General features: G+C 39.5%; 1 protein-coding gene across 1 annotated transcript in view; it reads left to right on the top strand.

Annotated features, from left to right (window-relative positions):
- The window catches only part of LOC131685319 (leucine-rich repeat-containing protein 15), a 463,474-nt gene that overhangs the window by 335,513 nt on the left and 113,983 nt on the right, over window positions 1–13,978 (top strand). The window lies entirely within an intron of this gene.

Here is a 13,978-nt window from a genome sequence, read left to right as displayed (position 1 = left end):
CAGCTGGCAACGGTCACGATACGGTGGTAAATTTTGCGGGTCCCGCCAAGGCAAGTTCCAAAGAGCTAAGCGTATAAACCTTTTCTGAACTCTTTTTAAACACCAAGTTAGATGATGCGGATTCGGTGAGACGAACTCGAGGATTGGTCTAACCAATGCGCAGTATAGGAATTTTAGACAGTAAGGATCCGTAAAATCCCGTGAAATCTTCGAAATAAATCCCAACTGCCGATTTGCTTTCGCAATTATGTTGGTCATGTAAGAATTGAAGGACAGTTTGTGGTCAACAATTACACCCAGGTCACAGACTTCTTTGACTCTTTGTAGCGCAACCCCGTCGATACTGTAATCGAAGATTAACTGATCGTTCTTCCTATGGAACGTCATCACGGAGCATTAGGCAATATTTACGGTAAGCTGATTAATTCGACACCACTTCACAAAGCGATCCAAAAGTGCTTGCAGCTGGCGGCAGTCTTCGACTGACTGGATGACTAAGTACAGCTTAAGGTCGTCAGCAAATATGAGCTTGCACCCGGAACCTAACACTACTGCTACATCATTAAAAAAGAAATGAGAAAAGTGGTGGGCCTGCTGGATTGCTGCCTTGCGGTACACCTGATCTATTGGTAAACGGAGCAGATATACAAGAGTCCAATTTCACACAAAGTGTTCTGTGCGTAAGATAGGAGCGTAGCCACGATGTAAGCTTGTCGGACGCTCCTAACTTGTACAACTTCTTTTTCCGAACTCAACGTATAAGAGTATCGGCCATCAATTTCAAGCAGTTTGTCACTCATTTTAATTATTTTTGCATCATTTATACGTATATTGATTACCGATTTATATGGGAATTTCGCATGTGGCCACATACTTCAACCCGTAACACAGGAACCAAAACTCCGATTCAAAGGAAAATTTGTAGCGTTCAATAGGATTATTCTAGCTTTCATTTAAGAGTGATTTTGTGAAAATCGAGTCAGATATTTCTGAGAAGCAGATGTGAATTCAACTCTACAACCTGTAACTCCGTAACCGGAAGTCGGAATCAAATGAAATTCAATAGCAGCCTATGGGAACGTTGTACCTTTCATTGGAGACTAAGTTTGAAAAAATCGGTTCAGCCATCTCTGAGTAACCGATTTGATCATTTTTGGTCACATACATACATACACACGCACACACACATACGCACACACACAGACATTTGCCTAACTCGACGAACTGAGTCGAATAGTATAAAAGACTCAGCCCTCCGAGCCTCGTTTAAAAAGTCGGTTTTCAGAGCGATTTCATAGCCTTTCTATAGGAGAAAGGCAAAAAAAATTATCAAACATTAGGTATTTTTTGCACAATTATATAAGAGGACCCCCTTAACCCCTCCCCAAGGTTTAGGGGTTTGACGGTATTGCAAACATCATCAAGCATATTGCGTATATCAGTCCTACAGAACCTCTGACAGACAATTGCTTGAGGATGGTTATTGCATCACGCCTCGATAGTGGTGCATCGAGGAGACCGAGTGGGCTTATGCGCCTTTTTTATGTTATATGTTTTTTCATACTCTGCACCTGCGCATACCAACGCTAAACCACTGGTCTATGCGCGGTGGCGTGGCCGACTGGCGGATCGACGTGGATTGACTTTTGCTGTGAGCCGTGTTTGCAAATATTGTTCTATTGGTGGTATTCGTGGACGGGGCTCACAGAGGGAGTCATTGTGTGTCCATTTATCGGTCGACTTCGTCATCGTGCATATACTAATTAAATTAATTTAATAATTAATTTAATAAAGCAGAATAAGTAGAAACCTATTAGTTGTAGCTTTGTAATAATCGTAGTTTTTAGTACTAGTGTACAATTGTTATGTGCTAATCGTATCTCTATCTATGTATGGATTCGTCTGAGTATTTGTGACAGTTCAATCAGGAAATGGATGCAGAATTGACGTATATGATAGAATAGTGGCTGATACTTCTGGTGATCAATCTGAGCATTTGGTTCTATTCATTCGGAAAAATCGGGTTGGATAAATTAGGGTAAAATAAATTTACCGACGCACGCGGGTCATCCATTCCCGGCCAGCATAGCATGATGAAAGTCTAACAGCATGCAATTGTCGTTAATGATAAATATACAACATTTGCTGCATTTAGACGAGTTTGATTACATGTTATATGTGTTTTTCTATTCTACTTCATTAGTCTGTTTCTTTTGTACATCTATTAGTTTGCTTTTCCATTAGTTATGTATACCAAAATAGTATTGTTCAATTTATACACTTCTAGTCAAGCTCTTTGCGTCTTTTTTCTTTACTCGGCATGTTATGATTCCTTTTATTAGTATATCTACTAAACGCTACCTACACTCATATAGGTATAAAAGCTCGTGGCCTTCGCGATAACACAAACCTAGCCACAAACGCGACCATGCAATTGCAATAATCCACACAATCTCACGCCCGCGATTTCTCCTACATGAAAACACTCCGGTAGTTAAGTAAACGTGGCATCTTTAAACTTCCAAACGCGGTCTCAAACATTAACCCACCACTCGAGCGATCATTAAACGGTCACGTCCGAAAGTTTTACCAGTCTGGACTAATGCCTCCAGTTGAACCCACCAAAAATGACGCTCATGTTCACTAGACAACACGTTCCATGGCGACATGACCTGGAACGCTAGTGATATGGGAAAACTGATTCTCTTCTACCACCTGTACCATACACTAAAAATTAAGTATTAGATTAACGGTCCGCGCGCGATCATTAAAAAATACACGCATCATGATTTTAAAATCGAAATTATACACGCAAAATCACATACACGTGACAAACACGTTAATATACAAATGCTTGAGCCCTTCGCGATCATCCCCGGCATCTACACCCGCGATCTAGTAAACATGATGGCATCCCAATGATAAAATGAATGTCTCAGTTCCTATAAATTTTCAAACGCGGTCTCAAGCGTGAACCTAAAAACTTCCGCACTCGCACGATCATGAATCGGTCACTTCCGGATGTTTCTATCCTTGATATCAGCAGACTAGGTACATACGCTCAATTGGATCAATTAAAAAAAGAAAGCTCTCATATCCACTGGATACCACGTTACATGGCGACATGACCGGGGTAACTTACTCCCTGTCAGAATGTGAATTGTGCACCAAAAACTATCAGAATGAAGGTCCGCGTGACCATCCAAGAACGCACGCGTTTATAGGAAATGCCACACGGTTACAAAATCCAGTCTTGTACACGCGAAGTAACATGAACGCGAGCACACGTGACAAACGCATTAACATACGAACGCTTAAGCCCTTCGGGATGAACAACCCACACCTACGTTCGCGATCGCGCAAACCTAATAACACCCCGGTAATAAGGAGAACGTTTTAGCACTTACGAAGTTTCTAACGCTGTCTCAAACGCGAACCAACAAATGTCCGTTTTCGCGCGCTCATGAATCGGTCACGCCCGGAAACCATTACTCTCGGTCCTAATAACATACATTCAGTAGGACCAATAAAAAAATAAAACTCATATCCACTAGACAATACGTTCCATGGCGACACCACTGGGAACTCTAGTGATATGGAAGATCTCACACTCTTTTAGCATCTTAGCAGTACACCAAAAAATAAAGTATTGGATTCACGGTCTGCGCGCGATTATCCAAGAACACACGCGAATATGCGAAAGGCACACGGTTATAAATTAGAATTCATACACGTGAAGTTACATATACGTTAGCACACGCGACATATAAACGCACACGCGATCGAACCAGTGGCGGCGCTAAGGCGGGGCGAAGCGGGCAAGCGCCCCGAGCGGCAAAATCAGGCATTTCCTGCTCAAAAAATTTTAATATTTTAATAATCGTTTCATTAATCTCGATAAAAACCAAGTGCCGGTGAAACGCTTGAATGTACGTCATTTTCGCGTCTGTGGATGATTAAAAAGGTAACTGACGGAGGGGACTGAAGGATGCGATCGAACAAAACTGTACACATTTTCCTCAGTATCAAAAGATTCAACTGAGATGAGTTTCCGAGCGCACTTGAAGTTGTGGGCATATGCAGACAAATTTGTTGGAATTAAACCAGGAAGCTCTATCATATACAGGGTGTTTGGTTCATCGTTAAGAATCTCTCGAGGGGTGATAAAGAATCATATTTGGCGTCAAAACTATCAAAGCTCAACTGCTACATAGTTATTCAACTTTTACGGTAAACAGCTTGTTTGTCTTTTAATGTCTCTAACTTTCCTGTAACGTATATCGGGTACGTTGGTTCAGCATAGTCGATAAAACAACCGGTCTAATAAGTGTTCTATAGAAGATTAGTTTCGTGCGGTAGCGTACGTTTTTCGACCGATTGTTTTTTTTTTTGGAACCGACGATTAGCGAGGGGTAAACAAACCAACATTTTTTGTTCACTGATTTCTAGACGGAAGATTATCGGTGAGCTTCAAAACGATAAGGCCGTTGGGAAGACAAAACGTACCCGGCGTTTGAATAAAATTTCTTTAGAAATTACTTTATAAATTTATTCTCAGTCCGAAATATCATATTTGAATTCAAAAGCAAGAAAATATTTGCTGTTTTTAGATTACTCAAAAATTTTCAAGCGAACTAGAATTATTTCACTTGAATTATTTATTTTTTTCCTTATTTTATGTGCCTGTAGAAAAACCCCACCTTGTCCCACTTATTTCTCTTCGTGGTCATAAAGTTAAAGGTCTCTACTCGTCACAAACAAATTTCTAGCCGGTTCATGGGTTATTACAAATTTTGTGGAACATTTTTTTAAAATATTTATGATGAAACCACCCTTTCAATGTCGTGATAATATCTATCTCTCTTAGAAACTTTTTTTTTATTATTGTGTATTTTCGAAGATTTTGGAATAAAATGTTTTAATCCAGAGATTTTTGATAAAAAAAATGTTAAAATTCATTTTCTCGAGTATTTTTTAATGTCATGTAGCGCCATCTACATAGGTTATAATGCAAAAGTGTCTTCGGTACATATACAAAAAATATCAATACAAACAAGTTTGCCGAAGAAAGTTTTTTCATAGAACGCCTGTGTCAAAAGATAGAATTGATCAATATCAGTTTCTACTTATCTAGATCAATTCCGAAGTTGTTAATGCTCATATCCATCCAAGATCCTTTATTGAAGACACTAATCCTCTAGGATACACACCCAGGGCGCTAAAAGGTTTGAGCGTAGAAAATTGCATTGTGCCCCACTGTGTGCCGCCTACAAGGCAGTCCTCGTATTCCAATTTACTGGATTCTAATGTGTGACAATGCTATTGTCTCTCGCTCGGTCTCTGTAAAGCACGTGGATATATGGAAAATATATGGAGTCGAAATTTATTACGTAATGACTTTACAGAAATTGAGCGAGAGAGCAATATAGCATTGCCGTACCATAGAATCCAGTGCATTGCTCATGTTCTGTTGAGGAGACTGCGCCTGTTGGCTGAATGCTTTGTCGGCGAATATCAAAGCGGGTTTCGAGAAGGACGATCAATGACGGACCAAATGCGACAAGTTCTGGATATATTCCGGGAATACAACTTGCGGACTCGCTATCTGTTTGTGGATTGCACGGCGACATACGATTCAGTAAAACGAAATGAATTGCGATCAATATCGACATCATTGGCGTTGATCGCAGAGCAGTGGAAGAGGCATTGTTGCCTTTTAAAAGGGAAGCTGCAAGAATCGGTCTGACTATAAACTTTGACAAGACAAAGTACATGGTAGCTGGTAGAGAACGTGCAGTCGTGTTGGCCGATGTTAGCCGCGAAAGAAAAATTCATGTTGCTGCTGCGAATGTGGTTTACGTAGTCAGCTAAAGTCTCACAGCCTAAGGATGCGCGCAAAATTTGCTGTATTCAAATCGCTGATACTCCTTGTTGCTCTGTACGGCTATGAGGCATGGATGTTGTAGGAAGCAAGATATCGAGTGCTCGGTTTGTTTTGAGAAGAATTTTGCTTTCAATACTCGACAGCACAGTAGAAAATGGAGAATGGCGCAGACATATGACGAACGGTACGAAGTATATAACCATGGTGACATTGGAAGGTTATCAGCGTGGTTGTATACTTAGCAGACTACAATGAACTGGGCTTGTAGTGCGGAATGACGAATGTTAAAGTTATGACCTGGAATAAATTGTCGACTTCGGGGCATGCCCCGCTCTCGCTGGCGGTGCACAATTGAGGGAGATGCGCGTGCGGTGGGCGTCCATGGAACTGGCGGTCCAAGATCGAAAAACCTAGAATTCTAAAATACATTCAATTATGATTCGGATTATTCGGATTGTTCGGTCACTAGGTCACTAAGATAATGGTGACGATTGTTAGTTTGTTTATGTAAATTCGAAAATATGACAGACGCATCTTGGCCGCCCTTTCACCTAGGGACGTTTGGGAGCATATAGGACTCAATTTGTGACAAGCAATTTCTTAGAAAGCTGAGGCACGAACTAGAAGCTGTCGAATACTGGAAAGTACTCACCATTCGGCGACTTTATCATTAGTATAAAAATACTACAAATACTATTAACAAATTTATCGACTCTTGTACTACAATGAATAATTACACGGTACCTTAAAATAAAAAAGAATGTAACTTTTCAAGTGATCCAGAAAAGGTTGCAGGTCTGGTCAAATACAATACAAACTTACGTTTGATCAAAGTAATATACCCTTAATATATTGATTTATAGCAAAAAACTTTTTCTCGGGTCTAAAAAATTAGTTACGCGGTGGGCGTAGAGTAGTTGGTAAATCGATTGTCTTATACGCAGCGCACCTGGGTTCGAGTCCCGACCCCGCATATAGGGTTAGATTTTTTTCATAAGAGATTTTTCTAACCCGAAAAGGCAAATGATCTTAAGGTTAAAACTTCTATAATCGAAATGAAAAAAGTCACGAGTCATTTGTTATGTTCTTTTGTTGAAAGTATAATGCGGTATTTTTCATAACAATCAGTTGAAAAATGCCAATTTTATTGATTTTTTTTTCCAAATTCTAAACTTGCTCGCATGAGCCTTTAAGGGGACGGTTTCATAATTTTTTTTTTTCAAAAAATCGATTTTTTTGCTCTATTACGTATACATTTAAAAGTATGTTTGTATACTTTGAAGTTAAAATTAGGAAAAACAACGGAAGTTTTGATTATAGGATCCCATAGTGCGCGCATTGCCTCACTAATCCCTTAAGAGTTCATTCTAGCAAGTATCTAATTTGGAGAAACAAAAATTAATTTTAACCGAATGTGGAGATAAACAGATCGTTAAATGCAAAACCAAATCTCTCTAAATTTTTAATAAAAAAAAGAATGCTGAGTAATTTTTCTAATTTTCATGAAAAAATCGCAAAATATTGATTGTTGTCCCAAACCCGCAGAGTATTTTAAACGAAAGAACATAACTTAGCATACCGTTGGAAAAGTCTTTTCTTCAGAACACAGAAATTGAAAATCAGTTAAAAAATGACAGTGTAGAATTTTTTTTGGCGGCAAAGGTCCGGAAAATACGAATCTTTTTGCAATTTATCAAGATTTTGAGGGAATACACAATTTTTCGCACATTATTTTGAATTGCATTTGATGAGATCTACAACCTATTCTAGGTCACTTGAAAAGTACAAAATCACTATAGCACTATCCCTATTCATGTCCGACTTTTCCCTGGTACATATACGGCTCCAAAACAATGTTTCATCAAAAATTTGGGGATCAATTAGTATGAAAATCTGTTTTAGGTTCTTCTTTCGCAGTGGTGCAAGTTGCTCAAAATTTACCATCCGATGCTCAATACAATTCCCCTACAATATTTACAATAATCAAATTGTATGGAAAAAGGTAGTCGAAGACAGTCTAAATTGATAGGGTTTATCAGTTTTCAATAATAATTCGAGTCATTATAAATATATCAAAAATTTATGTTACGCCCTTAACAGAAACTGTCCTTGGCAGCACTGCTCCAGCGGGATCTAACTAGACAAGTTGCAATTACTTCAGTTCTACGAATAATACCTATGCTAGCGCTGAAATGAAATTTAATAATCACAATAATTGATTTTATAAGCTAGTCTTGCCTTAGCCTAAACTCATAGTTATAGATAAAAATGGGTTTAATGGGGTTAAAGGTATATAAAGTTCCTCTGATCGTTTAGCTAGAGAATTTAAAAAAGACCTGGTTAATCGGCAGTAATTCACAAGAATTATATTTTAAAATGATTTGTCCCATTCATTGATTAGTGCTTTTAAATATGTAAGTTTTGAAAACATGTTAATTTTTTTTTAATTATTGTGATGTAGTCAATGGGAACTTTATAGTACTTCGCAATCTTGCACTTCATACTTTGATTTTACATTTAGGGTAATTATAACTAATCCATCTATATATATATAAAAGTCAATGTTTGTATGTATATGATTTATAGACTCCCAAACGGCTTAACCGATTGCTGTAAAAAATTGTACATAGCAGGCGTTTGTTATGGAGCGTGTTTGTGTGCTATTGGATAGGGATTATCAGCCCGCCAGATGGCGCTTCGGAACAAATTGTGTTTTCCTCCAATTTCGTTGAAAATCGCAGCAACGCGCGATGGGTATTAGCTAGTATCTTATATTTTATAGAGGATTCTACCAATAGCGCGGTGCGAACATGTGAGCGGAGTCGTAGCGCCACCTTTTCTGAGGAAATTTATGCGCAGCACTACAGCCATGAAAAAATAGTGACAAAATGTGAAAAAGTTCATTTTCATGTAGACATTTTCTAATACTTTTATCATATTTATATCATTTCTATATGAAAGGTGGGAAAAAATCGAACTCTTTTGAAAATTCATTATAAAAGGGGCGGCGAATTTATTTTTGGCCCCGAGCGGCAAAACATCTCGCACCGCCACTGGATCGAACACGTTAACGTACAAATGCTCGAGCTCTTCGCAATGATACACGCGATCGTGAGTCCCTACGCCCGCATATACCTGAACCGTACAATGAATATCACATTCAGAATCACGGCCCGCTACAATTGGCCTAATGCAGTGTTTTAGTGGGCGACATTGCCTGGCTCGTCTGCAAATTGTAGTATGTGATTCTGACGGGGAGCCCTTCCGAGAACCTAGCTCTACAGCTCCAGTAAGACAACTCTCGAAAAAAAAAAATTATATAAGAGGACCCCCTTATCGGCATATTACTTCGTTTCATTTCAGCTCAAACATAACATCTTATCTTTCAGAACATCACGCTTGACTAGGTTTTTTCTCAGGAGCAAAAATCGTGTCTCCGTGTGGAGAGCTAGCATCAATGCGGCGCTAGCTTAGTCCTGTCACTAGTGTCGGATTCTGATGAGAGGAAGTTTGAACGCCAACTTCATAACTACTTTCGTTTTGTTATTCACAACCGATGTTTTCGTTGGCATCAGACTGCAGTAGTTGAATATATGTTAAACATTGTACGGTACTACGTAGATAAAAGTTATTTAAAGGACTATCCTGAGCATAAACATAGAAACCATGTTAGTATGAGATTCTTTGACCGATCATAAACTCTGACAAGATGAGGTACTTGCTAGCTGGTGGAGAGTGAGACAGTCTAACGATGACGGTCAATGGTCTACGGAATAATGTTGTCGACGAATTCGTATATCTGGGAACATTTATCTTCTATAGTTTGTTGTATTCAGCTAAAGCCGGTGGACTGCAGACGCACACAAAATATATTTTATACAAATCGCTGATACTCCCTGTTACTTTGTACAATCATGAGGCATGGGCGTTGAAGAAAACACGATTTCTTTCTTTCGCCCAGAAAACAGAGTGTGATGTTAACGAAATTGATAGTATCCCTAGTGGGATGTATCTCTATAACGGAAGCCATGTCGTATTATTGCGACATGAATATTATGACGCTATTTCATTGAAAGACCAGCGCAATGCGGAAATGTAATCGCTTTTTATCGAATCGCACATTCTAATGCAATTCTCCACTGGCAATCATCGAAGCATTTGTTTTTGAATATGAAATTAATTAAACAAAGAAAGCTAGTTTGATTTTCACTCACTCCGTCGTTGTTTACCAATGCAAAATCAAACACTGCACGTTGTTTGCGGGAAAAGTTCTGAAAACCCATCATAAAAGAACGACGAAAAAAAAGAGTTGGGGAGCGAAGTTTGCCAAACAAGTTCCCACAAAACAAACAGGAAATTGGCAAACGTAGAGCAGTAAAACTTAATCGAGTGGCATGCGCTTAGATGTAAGATACTGTGGAGCAAGATGGCTATCTGAAATTGAAATCTAACGATTTTTTTCCGATGGATGATTTGGTTGATATCGTTGAGTAACAGTAAGTTTTTCTGCATATATTAAGCATTTTTTTCCAAAAGCGATTCGAAATGTTAAAACTATCTTGTAGTCACCAGCAGATATATAATCAGTGAAGTGCATGATGATTTGTGAAACCTAAATCTCATCTGAATTGCAAAAGCAAAACAATTCCCTAGAACAATACAAAATTCCCGTAAATTTAACGCCGGTAATAGAAATAAATCAAATAAACCCCCCAAAAGCATGACAGCGGTTGTGATGTGACAGAAACCCACAAAAAAGCTGCTATAGTGCAGAATAAGCCAACATCCGCAGAGCAAATCCTTTTCGACATTTACAGCGGAGCGATTTTCTGGCTGGACGACAAAAACGAGATTCGCTCTCCCCCAACCCCACCGAAAAAATAACCATGCAGCTTTCCAATCACGTACGGGCTGTAAATCTATTTCGTCCCGGACTTGAGCCCCTCAAACAGCCGCCTTCCCCCTTTATGGTAGCTCTTGACGACCGCCGGCACCTAATAAATCGGATGTCAAGTTAATTCCGGTACAATCTCCGCAGACTAGCCATAAAAGAATTAAGCATTTTCACCCCCCCCCCCCCCCTTTTCCATGTGCAGTGGATATACGGGAGACTGTTGTTTGATTGATTCATATTGACTTGCTGAATTCCCCTCGAAAGATCTGAAGATGGTAGTAATGATTTAGTAATTTTAGGCCATCGGGAAGGCAAACCTCAAAAGTGAATTGACATTATCTTCAATTGACGACAGTGTGGGCGAGAGTGTCTAAACATTTGCTCAAAACTTCATGAAAAGGGTCAAAAACAAAAATGGGGGTTTGGGTTTGGAGAGGCAGTTCAATAAAGCAGTGTTGTCAAAATATAAACATATAGCTGGTAACTTATTTTGTGTGGCCAATTTTATTCATTTCCAATTTTTATTCGTTTAATTCCGAGAAATGTAAATAGCAATTATTTTATTATTTCACCCTCTGGCCACTTGCCAAACGCCTTTTTTATTTTCAAAAGGTGTACAGTATGACCGTAACTTCCAATTTCCGGGAACAACGCTATCCCCTACCGGAACCCGAACGGCGGGCGGCGCGGTAATATTTTATGGCGAACCATTCAGTTATACTTCACTTTTTTCATCGGCGCTGCAAAATATTTACAACGCGGATTTCTAAACGATTGTTAAAATATTTGGGTGGAGGGGGGCGTAAATGTTCGAAACCAAGCGCCAAAGGAACAAAGGAAAGAAAACCCCAACAACGAACCGCAGAACAAAGCAATAAAATAGTTCTCCGCCCCCACGGGCACCGGGACAAATCAATTGAGAATAAATATGATAAAATAAAGCAAATGAAACAGAAAAAAAAGTGCAGTCATAATTGGAATTTTTTCTCGTGGCTTTCGAGCGGAAGGGCGCTAGGAAATGAAATGTTCTGCTCACTTCCCTTTCTGTTGTGAAAGAGGAGGGGCACGATTTTGTTGTTCCATGCTACAATCCTGTAGAAGCTGATTGTGGTAGCAGCGAGGAGCAGCGTTTTATTTATTTCGGAAATATGATTTATTTGATTTGATAAACGTTGCTGAATGATAATAATTTTTAATGGCGGCGCAGGCTATTGCCAACGGGATGGCACTGGAGGGGAAGGTGGTGGTTGGTGTGCGGTGTTGTGGAAAACGGGCAGACGAAGTGTTCGGGAAATGAATGCCGACGTTTTCCCGGAAGTTAATTGACTCGAAATTAAAGTGGATTGAAGGTTGATTTTTAAAATGCTTGAACCAAAAAGCGGTAATCTTCTGGGAAGGATTCTGGTAAATTGCTTCCGACGGAATTAACACTATTTGGGTAACGGCAAGTAAAATGATTTATGAGTTTTATTAAAGAGACAAGAAATGTGTTTCCGAAATTGCTAAGAATTCATCTTAGCTCCTCTATTCATCCTACCCATCTAACCACATTATTTAGAGCAGTATTTGCTATCTCTATTCAACGCATTAGCTCAAATGGTAGGATGAGTAAGGATACGTTGTACTCGACTTTTCCCTTTGTTCAAACGCGAGCATTTTACATTTTCCAGGCAAAAATTCTAACTGCACTGCTTCTTAGGTACGCAGCAAAGATGATGATGCCTATTTAAGCGCAATCCAGTCACTCTAAGTCGAGTTATCAACGAAAAAGTGTAATATCCTGACTAATAAGATGAGTAAGGGCTCGTCTACCTTATGTTAGTTGGAGCTGTAAAACGGAGCGTGCACTGAAAATGTTTGTCCAGAAAAGCTTCAACTATAATTATATTTCTTAATCAGTTTTAATATCTTTCCTGCTCCACTCTAGATAGTTATTATCTTCGCTAGTCAGCTAAAGTAGTTGCATTGGTCATTTTACTAATTTTAAATATTATTTCTTTCTTGGCGGCAAAGTTATATTCTTTCCAGCACTGTCAACTCACTTTTACCTAATTCTATACTTTACTTATAACTTCGCTTTTCCCTCTTTAGTGTACTCTACTTTACTACTGCGGTGCCAGGTGGGGTACGAGTAACCATAGGAAAGATCGGGTAACTAACCCCGGTGGGACCATGGTCATATGCTGATAGGGAAGGGGGCCTCCACTTTTCGGTTGGTTAGTTCATCCGAGCGTCTGTTCTCCATGTCAGGTGCGGCTGATCTATCGTCCTAGTGTCAGCGTGGGACTCTAAACAGAACTGACACGATGGTCCTCCGGCGAGACAAGGGGTTGTGGAAGGCCCAACAAGCCACCCTGGAAAACTAACCGTTACGAACAATGCAGAAGAAAATACGAATTGGAACAATTGGCAAAGACCTACGCGACGAAATAAGGACTACGATGGGTGTTTGCGCCAGCTTTAGGGTTGTATAAGTTCGAGGAAGTGAGACTTCACTGTAGTACAGGACAGTTAGGTATCGCATAATGAACCAACTACTATAGGCGTTACGGAAGAGTTTGTTGCGTTCAACACTCACACTGCAGTCAGTTTTCTAGAATATTCTCACTTCCTGAGCAGAACAGTTGTGTTCATCTAATAATTGTAGCAACCTATATATAGTGCAAATTGCAATCAGAACAGTGAGTCATTATTCATAGTTTATCAGTATCAATAGTTATCCCCAACAGCTTGTAACAAACCTTATACCAATATAGAAGAAAATGAATTATATACAGAACAGTGCAACGTTTCATACTGAACAGTTTGGACTTACGATAAGTGCCTAATTCCACTGAATAAACCTAGTGAATTTATTTAATGTGACTAAGAGTTTACTATCCCGCGAACCGAACAGTTTCCCACGTCATAAAATCCGACAGCTCTACAGACGTTTGAATGTGCGTAAACAATGGGAAATTCGGAACATGGTACTGCAGGTCACTCTGCTTTCCAGCTTTCGACAGGATAATCTACGACGAACTCCAACCACGCAACTTTGAAGTCGTAGCACTGCAGGAACTTTGTTTAACAGGACAAAATGTATGGAAAAGCGGGCATCGGGCGGCTACTTTTTACCAGAAATGTGGCACTACCAACGAGCTGGGAACCGGCTTTGTAGTGCTGGGTAGGATGCGTCAACGCGTGATTGAATGGACTCC

The sequence above is a fragment of the Topomyia yanbarensis genome, chromosome 2 (assembly GCF_030247195.1).
Source record: "Topomyia yanbarensis strain Yona2022 chromosome 2, ASM3024719v1, whole genome shotgun sequence".
Classification (NCBI taxonomy): Eukaryota; Metazoa; Arthropoda; class Insecta; order Diptera; family Culicidae; genus Topomyia; species Topomyia yanbarensis.
The sequence above is the reverse complement of the archived record's forward strand: the minus strand, read 5'-3'. Positions and strand labels throughout refer to the sequence as shown.